This window comes from Zophobas morio, unplaced genomic scaffold (assembly GCF_036711695.1).
Source record: "Zophobas morio isolate AGI-343-1 ecotype UQ-CSIRO unplaced genomic scaffold, CSIRO_AGI_Zmor_V1 ptg000002l, whole genome shotgun sequence".
Taxonomy (NCBI): Eukaryota; Metazoa; Arthropoda; class Insecta; order Coleoptera; family Tenebrionidae; genus Zophobas; species Zophobas morio.
In genome coordinates, this window is record NW_026972107.1 from 2,104,543 (window position 1) to 2,119,616 (window position 15,074).

General features: G+C 30.2%; 1 protein-coding gene across 4 annotated transcripts in view; it reads left to right on the top strand.

The window, feature by feature from the left end:
* LOC135124013 (titin) overlaps positions 1-15,074 on the top strand; it is a 210,060-nt gene that overhangs the window by 42,570 nt on the left and 152,416 nt on the right. The window lies entirely within an intron of this gene.

The following is a 15,074-nucleotide window of genomic DNA, read 5'->3' on the forward strand; positions in this document are numbered from 1 at the left end:
TATTTTAACACTTTACTTTTAATGTATTAATGATTTAAAATTTCCACCAAAAAAAATATTTCTTTCTAACTTGCGTAAAAGAAGTTCTTGACATTTGAAATGGTGTCATCAATTTTTGAAAGGATAAATTTTGGTTAACGAGTAAAAATTTGGTGCTACTCTGGAGCGTCACGGAACAACATTTACCACACCCGAAAAATTTCAGAAACGTGCCCGATTGGAGTCCAAAAACCCAACTTTATTAGATATTTATACATGGAACGTTGATCACACTTCCAATTTTTAGCCCTCTGCATGTTTTCTTGTAACTGTCACCTCTGGAAAAAGCCCAGACGCTCCACCCAATTGTCAGAATGACTTTTTCCTGCGACGAGTGCGGCTCCTGACAAGTTAATACAACCACTGTCTGATTCTTATCAATTCACAATTCCTCCATCCTCATCTTCTCCCGCTTATTTATTCCGAGCATCTCATCTCATTTCATCGCCGAGAATAACATAAAAGAAGACTGTGAAGGGTTCAGCCGTGGGCGAAACGAACAGACTAAACGATGACCGACTGATGTAAATTCATCACATATGTTTAAGATGATGAAATGGGCTCCGGAGGAGTTTCCCGTTGTAGAAAGATTAAGAGCACTCAGAGATATTATCCGAGCGGCGATTAAGAATCCTGCCTATTACAGTCGGACATATTTCTCTTTAATTAATACCACCAGCCACAACGGCCGGAGAATTATTAGTGTAATGCAGTAGATTAAATTTTACACCTACAGATGTGTTAATTTATGGTTGCGACTAGCACCCCTGGCGCGACTGGAAAAACCCGGTGAAAGCGGTACGAGAGTTACGTATTATTGCACTTGCATCGATTCCGCCACAAATCATCCCCTTATTAGAAAATTAGTGCCTGGGAACCCGCTTGCGAAAGGTCGTTTCAACAAGTGGAACAAACGACCATCGCTGCTACCCCAAAACAAGTTAACACGAGATGAGATAAGGGTGTGCCGCTTCACTTCCCGGTTATGTATATACCTGTGAACGGGGAAGTAATAAGCGTCTCACATGTTGCAACTGTTCCCCACGACCATCCGGACCAGACAACATCTGCCAGATTATAATACCTGAGGATACACTCTAAACGACCGAAACGCGACCTGTCGGAACGTGAAATCGCCACAAATGCTGCACAATACGTTACTTCTCCCCCGACTTGGTTCAAAAATGTGGCTCCGGAGTGATAACCGGGTTTACGCGACCACGGAAATTCCGGATCAGCAAACCGCAACAAGATTGTCAGGATCGTAACATGCAGCAGCGACTTTATACATTTCAATTCAACGGGCGATTTTTTTTTTTTTAAACCGAATATCCGAATATACTGTGAACAATAACGTTTTCGGTTCGAAATACCGAATAACTGGCTTTGACTGCACAAAGCGCCACTTTCATCTACAAAAGATCAGTCGACTTCTGTTAACCTTGATTATGGGAATTCCGAGACTCGGAATTGAGCGTCGTAACGGATCTGGCGTTCGGGGAAGTGTTTACGGGGTAATTGTTTATGATTTCGGCACAAATAGAGTAGATGGAAGCGACGAGACACTAAATGTAATTTAAGTGGAGATTTGTGCCCGGCGAGCTGTTGTTGCTAGTTTCACCACCCCTTTCAAATTAGTTAAATATACTTGTGTCTACGCTTCAATTTGGAGGGTTTTGAGGTGGAGAGAATGAGAGCTGATTTATGTGGAGATTAGCGTTAGGTGGATAAATATGAAATTGTTCGCGAAACGTGTAGTGGGGGATTATCTGGAGAGATTATTTGGAAGCAGGAAGCGGCTCGATTTACTGCTGGATTTTAACTTGTTGCTCGATAGGGCAAAGTGGATTTAATTTAGAAAAATTTTGATAATCTCGTCTTTAGTTTTTCATCGTGTGGCTGGCTGCTTTTGTTTTGTTGACATTTCGTGACCCCTAGAGTGCGGAAAAATAGATCTTCCGTCTCCGTGTGTCTGTATTTTTATTAGACAAATAATTCCTGAAATTACCAATTTTTCGAATTTTCGTTTTTTCGGTTTTTCAATTTGTCGATTTTTCAACTTTGATTTCTCAATTTTTCTATTTTTACATAAATTGTTCAATTATTCAATTTTTTATTTTTTTTATGTTTCGATTTCTCAAATTTTCTATTCTTCCGAATTTTCTTAGTTTTTTCAATTTTTCAATATTTCAGTTTTGGAATATTTTAATATTTTTGATTTATCGATTTCTCGATTCTTCATTATTTTTTCCGCTTTTCGATATTTTTTTGAGATTTTTCGATATATATTTCGATTCATCAGGTAATCGATTTATCGATGTCTCGGTTTTTACTTTTTTTAATTTTTCGATTTTTTGTTTCGATTTCTCGAAATTTCAATTTTTCAATTTTAAAAATGTTTGATTTTTGATTTGTCGATTCTTCAATTTTTCTTCGATTTTTCAATTTTATAGTATTTCGAGAAATCGAAAAATTGAAGCCCCGAAATCTTGAATTTTTCGATTTCTAGATTTTTCTCTTTTTCGATTTTTTAAATTTTAGATTCTTCAGTTTTTGCTCCGTTTTCTATATTTTTTGGTTTTTCAAGTTTTCGATTTCTCAACTTATCGGAATTTCGGTGATTTTTCAATTGTTCAATTTCTCGATTTTCAATTTTTTGATTTATCGTTTTTTTTTCAATTTATAATTTTTAGATTTTTCGGTTTTGAGCTATTTCGATTTCTCAATTTTTTGACTTCTCGACTTTTCGATTTCTCGATCTTTTGATGTTTCATTTCTCGATTCGGTGTTTCGGTTTTTCGTCTTTTCGATTTTTCAATTTTTTGAGATCTCAGTTTTGGGGTGAGTTTTTCAATTTCTGGATTTTTCAGTTCTTCAATTTTTCAGCTTTACGATTTTCAAACTGTAGATTGTTTGAAGTTTACGATTTTTTGATTCAATTTTCTCTCGGTTTTTCGATTTTTAAAATTTTTGGACTTTTCTGATTTTTAGATTTTTTAACATTCGATTTCTCAATTTTTCCATATTGCAGTGTTGCAATTTTTCATTTTTCCCGATTCTTCAAATTTTTGATTTCTCGATTCGACTTCTGGATTTTTTAGTAATTCAATTTAATTTTTCGATTTCTTGGGTTTTGGTCTTCAATTTTTCGATTTTTTGATGTTTCGATTTCTCAATTTTTCTATTGTTCAATATTTCAATTTTTGTTTTTTCTATATTTTAATTTTTCAAATTTTTGATTTTTTCGATAGTTCAGTTTTGATTTTTCGATTTGTCGATTTTTCAATGTTTTTTTCCATCTTTCAAATTGATAGTATTTCAGTTTTGAAATTAATTTTAATTTGAAAAATCGAGAAATCGAAAAATTGAAGACTCGAATTTTTCCAGATTTTTCAATTTTCCAAATGTTTTAATTTTTGATTCTTCAATTTATGCTTCAATTTATAGATTTTGCGACTAATCGGTTTTAGATTTTTTGGTTTTCCAATTTTTCAGTTTTACGATTTCTCAGTTTATCGGAATTTCGGTGTTTCGATTTTTCGATTGTTCAATTTCTCCATTTTCAGTTTTCCCATTTATCGATTTTTTTTTAATTTCATAATTGTTCTATTTTTAACTTTTCGATTTGTTGATGTTGTATTTCTCGTTCTTTCAGTTTTTCAATTTTCCGACTTTTCGGTTTTTCGTTTTTTTTTTGGACTTTTCGGTTTTTCGATATTCCAATTTTTCTACGTTCCGATTTTTCAGTTTTTCCAATTCGTAATTTTTCGGCAGTTCAGTTTTGATTTTTCGATTTTTCAATTTTTCAAATTTTTTAATTTTAGATTCTTCAGTTTTTGCTCGATTTCTAGGTTTTAGATTTTTTTTCAATTTTTCGGTTGTAAAATTTTTTTCGATTTTCAATTTTTGAATTTTAGGATTTCTCAATTTATCGGAATTTCGGTATTTCGATTTTTCGATTTTCCAATTTCTCGATTTTCAATTTTCCGATTAATACCTTTTTTTAATTATTATAAAATTGTCGTATTTTTAACTTTTCGACTCTTCAGTTTTGGGTTATTTCGATTTTTTAACTTTTTGATTTCTCGATTTTCGATATCTCGATCTTTTGGTATTTCTTTTCTCGATTTTCCAATTTTTCGATGTTCCGATTTTTCAATTTTTCGACTTGTCGATTCTTCAATTTTTCTTCGATTTTTCAATTTTATAGTGTTTCAATTTTAATATTTTTCAGTTTCAATTTGAAAATCGAGAAACCTAAAAATTGAAGATTGAAATCGAAAAATTGAAGACTCGAAATCTCGATTTTTTACTTTATCAATTTTTCAAATTTTTAAATTTTTGATTTTAAATTTTTGCATGGATTTCTAGATTTTTCAACTAATAGTTTTCGATTTTTAAAATTATTAATTGCTTGATCAAATTTTTCGAGTTTTCAATTTATCCGGATTTCGATGTTTCGATTTTTCGATTTTTCGGTTTTGGGGTATTTCGATTTCCCAATTTTTTGATTTTGTTTCGTTTTTCGATATTTCAGTCCTTCAGTTTTTGGTTTTTTCAACTTTTCGGCTTTTCGATTTTCCAATGTTTCGACTTTCCGATTTTTCAATTTTTCGATCTCCCAATTTTTCGACAACTCAGTTTTCGTTTTTCGATTTGTTGATTCTTCGATTTTTCAATTTTATAGTATCTCAGTTTTGGGATTTTTCAATTTCAATTTGAAAAATCGAGAAATCGAAAAATTGAATACTCGAAATCTTGATTTTTTACTTTTTCGATGTTTTCATTTTTCAAATTTTTAAACTTTTGATTCTTCAGTTTTTGCTTCGAAGTCTAGATTTTTCGACTAATCGGTTTCAGATTTTTTGGTTTTTCAATTTTTCGGTTGTAAAATTGTTCCATTTTTCAATTTTACAATTCTCGATATTCAGTTTTTTGAAATATCGAATTTTTAAAATTTCAAGAATTCTTTCAATTTGAACTTTTCGATTTTTCGGTTTTGGACTATTTGGACTTCTCGACTTTTCTTTTTCTCGATGTTTTTGATGTTTCAGTTTTGTCAATTTTTCGATTTTTTGGTTTTTCGTTTTTTCAACTTTTCGGCTTTTCGATTTTCCAATGTTTTGACTTTCCGATTTTTCAATTTTTCGATCTCCCAATTTTTCGACAACTCAGTTTTCGTTTTTCGATTTGTTGATTCTTCGATTTTTCAATTTTATAGTATCTCAGTTTTGGGATTTTTCAATTTCAATTTGAAAAATCGAGAAATCGAAAAATTGAAAACTCGAAATCTTGATTTTTTACTTTTTCGATGTTTTCATTTTTCAAATTTTTAAACTTTTGATTCTTCAGTTTTTGCTTCGAAGTCTAGATTTTTCGACTAATCGGTTTCAGATTTTTTGGTTTTTCAATTTTTCGGTTGTAAAATTGTTCCATTTTTCGGTTTTAGATTTTTCAACTTTACGATTTCTCAATATTCAGTTTTTCCAAATATCAAATTTTTAAAATTTCAAAAATTCTTTAAATTTGAACTTTTAGATTTTTCGGTTTTGGACTATTTGGACTTCTCGACTTTTCTTTTTCTCGATGTTTTTGATGTTTCATTTTCCGATGTTTCAGTTTTGTCTATTTTTCGATTTTTTGGTTTTTCGTTTTTTCAACTTTTCGGCTTTTCGATTTTCCAATGTTTCGACGATCCGATTTTTCAATTTTTCGATTTCCCAATTTTGCGACAGTTCAGTTTTGATTTTTCTATTTGTTGATTCTTCAATTTTCTTCGATTTTTCAACTTTATAGTACATATTTCAGTTTTGAGAATTTTCGATTTCAATTTGAAAAATCGACAAAGAAAAAAGAATCAACACTCGAAAATGTCTCGATTTTTTACTTTTTCTTAAATTCAACAGTTTTGGCTTCGGTTTCTAGATTTTTCGACTAATTGGTTTTAGCTTTTTTGGTTTTTCAAGTTTTCGATTTATATAATTATTAATTGTTCGATTTTTCAATTTTTCGGTGTTTAAATTTTTCGATTGTTCGATTTCTTGATTTTCAATTTTTCGATTTCTTGGTTATTCGTTTTTTCGACTTTTTTATTGTCCAATTTTTCGATGTTCCGATTTTTCGATTTTCCAATTTTTCGATTTTCCAATTTTTCGACAGTTTGGTTTTGGAGTTTTTCAATTTCTCGATATTTCAGTTTTTCGGTTCAATTTCCCGTTTTTTAATTTTTTTAAATTTTGGATTTTTCGATTTCTGGGTTTTTCGTTTTTTACACCATTGGAGATTTTCCAATTTTTCGATGTTCCGATTTCCCAATTTTTCGACAGTTCAGTTTTGGTTATTCAATTTGTCGATTCTTCAATTTTCCTTCCATTTTTCAATTTTATAGTGATTCAGTTCTAAGATTTTTAAACAATCTCAATTTGAAAAATCGAAAAAGTAAAAAATCGAGAAATCGAAAAATTGGAGACTTCAATTTTTCGATTTCTGGAGTTCTATTTTTTCGATTTTTCAAATTTTTAAATTTCAGATTCTTCAGTTTTTACTTTGATTTCTAGATTTTTTGGTTTTTCAAGTTTTCGATTTATAAAATTATTAATTGTTCGATTGTTCGACTTCTCGATTTTCAATTTTTCAGGTTTGGGCCATGTCGATTTCTTCATTTTTTGACTTCTCGACTTTTCGATCTTCTAATGTTTTGATTCTCGATGTTTCAGTTTTCCAATTTTTCGATGTTCCGATTTTTCGATTTCCAAATTTTTCGACAGTTCGGTTGTGGAGTTTTTCAATTTCTCAATTTTTCAGTTTTCCGGTTCAATTTCCCGATTTTTCAGTTTTTTAAATTTTTGGACTTTTTCGATTTTTAGATTTCTCGGTTTTTCAAGTGTCCGATTTCTTAATTTTTCAACATTTAAATTTTTCGAGCTTTGGATGTTTCGATTGCTCGATCTTTCAGATTTCGATTTTTCAGTTTATCAATTTTCCGATTTTTAAGATTTTTGATTTTTCGATCATTCAATATTTCAATTTTTAAATTTTTTCTATTTTTCGATTCTGAATTTTTTTTTCTCAATTTCTCGATTTCATTTTGATGTTTTAGTTTTTCGAATTTTCGAAAATCACTTTCCCGTTGCTTGCCCGCTTTAAATATACATACATATTTTAAATTGTCCATCCAGTGCTTTTGTTGCATTTGTTAGGCTGCGCTTCAGAGACGATGGAGGTTCTGTCGAAATAACGTTCCACCAATTTTCCGTCTGTTTGTCCGTCTGTCTGTCTGCCGTCACGGATTTTTATTAAACAGATAATCTCCGAAAGTACTGTGCGGATTGTTGTCAAGTTTTGTATTTATATTAGGATTAGTAGGAATATCATGTAAATGGTAAAACGCGAACCAAAATTTGTCTTATCATCCCCACCAATAAGTGATGACGTCACTTCAAAATTGGTTATTCGCAAAATCAGATCTTTTAATTTGACAAGCTGTGGAGTGACGCAGCATGACGCAATTACCGTAAACTAAACGTCATCGCTGCACTCAGAATTGATAACAAGACCATTACACCTCCCCAGAACAATAAAATATTATTAAATCGGCCAGAAACACGGTACTCGCAGTTCCACGAAAGCCTTATCTCTGTTTATTATGTTCAAGTGCTATTCAGAATGCACGCTGCATCGCAAAACTCCACACAACTCCCTAATGAAATACAAACTTGGTGGGATTTCTTGGTGTTTACTACAAGTGAATTTTACTTAAAAACCTTGTACCGTTCCTCGATTTCACCCCATTAGCCGCATTACCAACAACAACCCTTTTGTGGCGGCTTACTACACCAGCCCGAGTCAATAATTCATCGGCTTTACATCCGAGCGAATTTTCACGTTCTCTGTATTTTTAGGATTATTCGGCAAATTGTTGGCAAGGTGCTAAAGGCGCCATAAAACAAACAGATGCGCGTTTTCTTGCGCCCCCCGTACATTCCGCTTTTAATCACGATTAAAAGCGCGTTTTTGCCCAAAACAACCCGTTTATCCCCGACGCATTTTAATGATGAGAACTTTCCGAATCGGAAAGCAGCCCGGAGCGACGAAACTGCTGACACAAATGGTACGCTTTTAAAATTCATTTGCCTTTACTCCAATAAATTAATTTCATGTCATGTCCAAATAAAAAACGTGCGCTTATTAATTTAATGGCAACGTAAAGCAAAAGCAACTTTCTTCGAGCACCGAAGCAATAAATTAGGATTAAAAGGTACTGAAATTTGTTCGAATCGATGCGAAATTGCTGTCCGTATTTATGTCTGCACTGGAAGTCGGAGTGAGCCGTCAGGAATTTCTTACGTAATCGAATTGAAAGGAATCGATTGAGGGTGGTCGTTTCGCACGGTCGTGAGAAATAGTGCGTTTTACGTCATTTTATTTCGTCAGTTTGGACGGGATAGTCATAAATCACCTATATGGGTTTAAAATTTTAATTCGGTCTGAAAGTCCTGTCGTGTTAAAGGCTACCAAGCTAATAAAGAACCGAGGTATAACTCAACTTACGTAACAAAGAACACGAAATTTATCGATCTGGCGAATTTAAAAAACCATAATAAAATATGCACCCACTGCCCGTGCCTACGCACCCATAAAATTGAAACCTTTCAATTAATGCATTTTAACTCTGGCCCGACGTTTATTATAATCATGAGATTTATTCCCCCCATAAACCGCCTTTATTGTATTGTACAGAACACACTCTAAGTCGCACCGTCACTTACCATAAGCTCTTCAGTTGTGTTTACGACCTTGTAATTAAGTCTACTTCCGACACCATTCGAACGGAGCGGCCGCTTCCGGCGTGCCGCTCCGTAGCGATGGACGTCCCGACGCTCCGTTGCGACATCCTCGGTCACCGTTTTTAATTACCCACTCGCATTGACTATTTATTACCAAGGTTATTATTTTTTTATAGACAATAATTTAGTCAAATTAATCGAACGGTGCAAATTTACATATTTAATTAGTTCTTGTTGTACGTCGGACAGATGTTTTTATGAACACTGTACTCTGTGTAAACATATTAAAAATGAGGCTCTTTTGCATAACCGCGACGGTCTGGATTTTTCCTACTTTGAAGTTAACCGCTAATTTGTATTTTTAGTTGACGCCTATGTTTGATGTTTATGTTTGTCATTGCGATCCGGGAATGTGGTGGCTTGGAGTGGCTAATAATAGTTATGGTAGTTTTAATAAGCGTTAAGTTACGTTTCGCACTTCGCGGGTTCGTGAAAGTCATTCCGGGGTATTTATGACGGAGCGAGAGAGAGTTGTTGAGGAAAGCTCTCGAAGGCTGCTTTTAAGTCTTTATTAATAGGGTTCGGGTGAGGTGTATGCACAAACTAGAGTTTTATGGGTTCTTGCCTTGATTTAGTTTTAGTGCCGAGGGTATATAAATTTGCATGGAACGCTTAGCGAAGTGATGATCAAAGAGGTTTGCTTGCATTCGAGAACTGCGAACTTGGAAATGTGTACTTATCGCACGTTTTTTATTCGACTGTTATATAACGAACAGGTAAATGTTGGGATTGTGATGTTGTTAGTATGCAGATTATGCGCGAGTGGATTTCCGGAAGGAGGTTTTTTTGTATCGAGTGTTGGAAAAATACGACGTTTTAATGCTCCATTATTTATGCTTTTGACTAATTATGCAAAGTGAGTGCATAATATAAAAAGAAGATACTGAAAAGAATTGATAAATATAACAGTCAAGGCCTGTTAAGACAAGCTGTGTCAAGTCAGTTCATGTCAAGTCAATCAGGTCGTGTCAAGTCAGTCAGGTCGTCTCAAGTCAGTCAAGTCGTCTCAAGTCAGTCGGGTCACGTCAAATTAATTTTTTAAATTAAAATTTTTCAGTTCAATTTTTCGATTTCTTGATGTTTCGATTTTTCAATTTTTCATTGATTTTTCGATATTTCAGTTCTACGATTTTTGACTTTCCAATTTTTCGATATTATAATTTTTCAATTTTAAAAATTCGATTTGTGGATACTTCAATTTTTTGGTATTTCATCTTTGGGATTTTCAATATTCCGATTCTACAATTTCTCAAATTTTTAAATTTTAGATTATTCTGTGGTTTAATGCTTCGATTTCTCGATTTTTTGACTAATCGGTTTTCGATTTTTTCGTTTTTCAGGTTTTTAAAAATTTTCCATTTTCTAGTTTTTCTATTCTTCAATTTTTCTTTGATTTTTCAATTTTTCAATATTTCAGTTTTGTAATTTTTCAATATTTCGATTTTTCAATTTCTCCATTTCAATGTTTGAACTTTTCGATTTTGAAATTTTGGATGTTTTGATTTCGTCTTTTCTCAATTTTTCAATATTTAAATTGTTCAATTTTTAAAAATTTTTGATTTTTCGATTTGTCGATCCTTCAATTTTTCGGGTTCACGGTTTTGAGATTTTTAAATCTTTCAATTATTCTATTTTTCAAATTTTTTAATTTTAGATTCTTCACTTTTAAATGCTTCGATTTCTAGATTTTTCAGTTTCTCTTTTCTTCAATTTTTCATTGATTTTTCAATTTTTCATAATTCAGTTTTGAAATTTTTCAATATTTCGATTTTTCGATGTTTCAATTTCGTTTTTTTTTCAATTTTTCCATATTTAAATTTTTCAATTTTTAAAACTTTGATTTTTCGATTTCTCGATTTTTGGACTAATCGGTTTTACATTTTTTCATTTATCAATTTTCCGATTTTTAAATTTTAGATTTTTCGATGTTTTGATTTCCCCTTTTTTCAATTTTTCGATATTTAAATTTTCAATTTTTATAACTGTTGGATTTTTCGATTTCTCGAGTCTTCAATTTTTTTAGATTTTTCTATTCTTCAATTTTTCATAATTTCAGTTTTGGAATTTTTCAATATTTCGATTTTTAGATTTCTCCATTTTTTACTTTTCGATTTTTAAAATTTTAGATTTTTCGATATTTCGATGTTTTGATTTAGTCTTTTTTCAATGTTTGGATATTTAAATTTTTTTTTTTAAACTTTGATTCTCGAGTCTTAATTTTTTTTTAGTTTTGACAGTTTTCAATGCATATTTTTATCCATCAGTTACTCGATTTTTGACTTTCCAATTTTTGAAATTTTAATTTTTCAATTTTTTGATTATTCGTCGATCTTTCAATTTTTCGATTTTTAAATTTTAGATTTTTCGATTTTTCCATGTTGTGATTTCGCCTTTTTAAATTTTCGCATATTTAAATTTTCTCAATTTTTAAAACTTTGATTTTCCTATTTCTCGAGTCCTCAGTTTTTTGTCGATTTTTCAGTTCTTCGATATTTCAGTTTTGAGCTTTTTCTGTACATATTTCGATCCATCTCGTTTTTTGACTTTCGAATTTTTCGATATGTACCTAGTATTTCAATTTTTTTAGTTTTCCGATTTTTAAAATTTAAGTTATACAATGTTTCCATATTTTGATTTTTTAATTTAATTTTTTTTTTATTTTTCGATTTGTCGATCCTTCAATTCTTCGGTATTTCAGTTTTGGAATTTTTCAATATTTCGATTGATTAATTTTTCGATTTTTCAATTTTTCAAATTTTTAAATTTAGATTCTTGTTTTTTAATGCTTTGATTTCTCAATTTTTTGAAAATTCAGTTTTGGAGTTTTTCAATCGATTTTTCGATTTCTCCATTTTTTACTTTTCGATGTTTCTATTTTTCTATTTTTAAATTTTAGTTCTTTCGATGTTTTGATTTCGCCTTTTTTTAATTTTTCGATATTTAAATTTTCGAATTTTTAAAACTTTGACTTTTCGATTTCTCGAGTCTTTAATTTTTTTTTGATGTTTCAATTCTTCCATATTTCAATTTTGATATTTTACACTACATATTTCGCTCCATCAGATATTCGATTTTTGACTACGGAATTTTAATTTTTTTTTTAATGCTTCGATTTCTCGGTTTCTCAATTTTTTGAAATTTTAGTTTTGGTATTTTTTATATTTCGTTTTTTCAATTTCTCCTCTTACTTTTCGATGTTTCATTTTTCGGTTTTTAAATCTTGTATTTTTACGTTGTTTCGATTTCGTTTTTTGCAATTTTTCGATATATTTAAATTTGTCAATTTTTAAAACTTTTTGATTTTTCAATTTCTGGAGCCTTTTTTTCGATTTTCCAATTTTTCGGTGTTTCAGTTTTTCGATTTTTAAATTTTAGATTTTTCGATGTTTTGATTTCGCTTTTTTGAATTTTGCGATATTTGTATTTTTCTTTTTTTGATTGTTCGTTTTCTCGAGTCTTCATTTTTTTTCGATTTTTCAATTTATCGATGTTTCAGTTTTGAGAGTTTTCAATACATATTTCGATCCATCAGTTATTCAATTTTACGATATTTTAATTTTTCAATTTAAAAAATTTTTGAATTTTCGATTTGTCTATCCTTCAATTTTTCGGTATTTCACTGTTGGGATTTTTAAATTTGGATTCTTCAGTTTTTTGACTCATTTTTTGACTGATCGGTTTTAGATTTGTTCATTTTTCCAGTTTTTCGTTTTAAAATTTTTCAATTTTTCGTTTTTCGATTTTTCAATTTTCCAATTTTTTGATTTATCGGGTTTTCGGTGATTCAATTCGCTATTTTTCAATTTTTCGATTTATGGATTTTTTATTTTTAAATTGTTCAATTTTCCATTTCTCGATTTTTCTGTTTTGACCTATTTCTATTTCTCAATTTTGTGACTTGTCGAATTTTGACTTTTCGATGATTTGATAAGTATTTTGTTTCTAGATGTTTCTCGGCTTTTTATTTTTTCGAATTTTTTAATTTCAAGTTTTTTAGTACAATTTCTCAATTTTTCTATTCTTCAAATTTTCATTGATTTTTCACTTTTTCGAAATGCAGTTTTGGAATTTTTCAATATTACAATTCTCCATTTTTTACGTTTCGCTGTTTCATATTTCGATTTTAAAATTTTAGCTTTTTCGATTTTTCGATGTTTTGATTTCATTTTTTTCAATTTTTCGATATTTACATAGTTCAATTTCTAAAACTTTTTGATTTTTCGCTTTCTCGAGTATTTTTTTTTCGATTTTTCAATTTTTGATATTTCAGGTTTGAGATTTTTCAAAACATTTCGATCCATGAGTTATTCAATTGTAAAATTTTTTTATTTTGCGATTTGTCGATCCTTCAATTTTTCGGTATTTCAGTTTTGGGATTTTTCAAAATTTTGATGTTTCAATTTTTAATTTTTTTTAATTTTAGATTATTCTGTTTTTTAATGTTTCGATTTCTCGATTTTTTGGCTAATAGGTTTTAGATTTTTTCGTTTTTCAAGTTTTTCGGTTTTTAAAGTTTTCGTTTTTCGAGTTTTCAATTTTTCGATTTCTCGACTTATATGTTTTTCGGTATTTCGATTTTTCGATTATTTGATGTCTCGTTTCTCGATGTTTCTTGGTTTTTCATTTTTTTGACTTTCAAATTTAAATTTTTCAGTTCGATTTTTCTATTCTTCAATTTTTCATTGATTTTTCAATTTATCCATGTTTCAGTTTTGGAATTTTTCAAAATTCCGATATTTCGGATTCTGCATCTTTTACTTTTCGATGTTTCAATTTTTGGATTTTTAAATTTTAAATTTTTCGACGTTTGGTTTTCTATATTTAAATTTTTCAATTTTAAAACTTTGGTTCTTCGATTTCTCGAGTTTTCATTTTTTTTTTTCGATTTTTAAATTTAAAAAATTTTTAATATTTCGATTTCTCGATCTCAATTTTTCGGCTTTTCAATTTTTCAAAGCTTTAAATTTTAGATCCTTCATTTTTTTAGTGTTTCGATTTCTCGAGTTTTTCGGTTTTTTAATTCTTTAATTTTTCGTTTTTCGATTTCTGGATTTATCGGGTTTTCGGTGTTCGATTTTGCGATTAGGTATTCAATTTCTCGATTTTTCAATTTTTCGATTTGTTTTTTTTTAATTTTAAATTTTTCAATTTTTGTGTTGGGTTATTTCAATTTGCCAATATTTTGACTTCTCGACTTGTAGATTTTTCGTTCATTTGATGTTGCGTTTCATATTTTAATTTGTCAATTTAAAATTTTTTTATTTTTGGATTCGTCGATCCCTCAATTTTTCGGTATTTCAGTTTTGGGATTTTTGAATACTTCGATTCTTATGTTTCGATTTTTCAGTTTTAAATTTTAGATTCTTCAGTTTTTTAGTGTTTCAATTTCTTGAGTCTTTCGGTTTTTAAAATTTTTCAATTTTTCGTTTTTCGTTTTTTCAATTTTTCGATTTATGGATTTTTTTTAAATCTTAAATTTCAGTTCAATTTTGACTTCTCGACGTTTTGATTTTTCGATCATTTGAAGTTTCCTTTCTCGATGTTTCTCGGTTTTTCATTTTTTCGACATTTCGGTATTCCCATTTTTCGATTTCCCATTTTTTTGACAGTTCAGTTTTTCGATTCTTCAATTTTAATCTAGTTAGTGTTTAATACATTTTGATTTAAATTGCATTTAAACGGCCGCAAAGCATCATCCATCAATTACGTCACATGTTAGGAGAATCGGGAGGGGGTACACAAAGAATGATATGGTGTGACAGGGGGAAGTGGGGGGTCAAAACCTTTGTGACGTCACATCTAAAATATAAAATAATTAAATATTCTTTACAAATAAAGTACGAATCTACAAAATTAACTAATGAAAATGTAAAAAACATATTTTTTGTTGCATTTCCACCAACGATTTGATGACGTCATTTCAAATTTGCCAAATTGAATACCATTTAAATTTTGTAAAATAACCTACTCTTATACTTATGGTTATCAGAGGGTAAATGGGGGATTGAGGCAAGCAGAACTGTTTAGAGCCGATATTATTCACCGACTTTGTGTGTGATATAATCAAGGAAAATGAATCATCTTCAGGATATGTGTCTAAATGATCGTCACAGTCGTTGTTAGGAAGAGTAAATGTTACAGGAAGAAAATACTACATACGTTTTACGCAGCTACTAATATTAGGCATTG